Source organism: Penaeus monodon, chromosome 25 (assembly GCF_015228065.2).
Source record: "Penaeus monodon isolate SGIC_2016 chromosome 25, NSTDA_Pmon_1, whole genome shotgun sequence".
Lineage (NCBI taxonomy): Eukaryota > Metazoa > Arthropoda > Malacostraca > Decapoda > Penaeidae > Penaeus > Penaeus monodon.
The window spans coordinates 27,748,236-27,748,936 of NC_051410.1; positions in this window are offsets into that span (position 1 = coordinate 27,748,236).

Sequence of the window (701 nt, forward strand, 5' to 3'; positions counted from 1 at the left end):
TGCGTTAAAGAGACTCATCATACTCATCATGTCAATAATGTTTGATGAGTTTTTTACTTCTCTTATTGAATAATTAGGTGACTCTGACTCCAGTCTCCGTAGCAATTAATACAGATGGTCGAAATAACGCTTTATGTTCACCTTTAAATTCTTTGCGGTACACACTGGCCCGTTCGGAGCGACAAAGGCGGAGTGAATGGATTGCAGAGCTTGAATAAACAGTCGTTGCAGTTATAGGAACATATAATTATTTACCTAATTGAAAACCTGTGCATCAAAAATCAAACTGATGTAAATGAAATAAGGACACTCTAATATGCCCAACAAAAAGTATTTTAATTCTTACAGTTAACACTGTGTATATACTTACTGTACTGAGATTAGGGGGAAATAGTTTGATTATCCACCGATAAGAGGCAATAAATGCCAGACAGGTGTTCGATTACTTGAAATTGAAAAGCCGAGTGAGAAGGGAAAAGCCCTTTTAATTTAATGTTGCCGAAATCACGATTTGCAGTTACTATGGCAGTGGTTCTATTAACAAAACAATGCATGGTAATAATAAAAATAATGATAAAGTGTAAATGAGAATAAGTAACGTGTATCGATTATGTCATCAACTAAGATCTTATAGTTTAATCGAAACCCATCAATTAGGTTAATGGTCTATTACAATTTACAAGAAGTCATAAAGTGGTCAT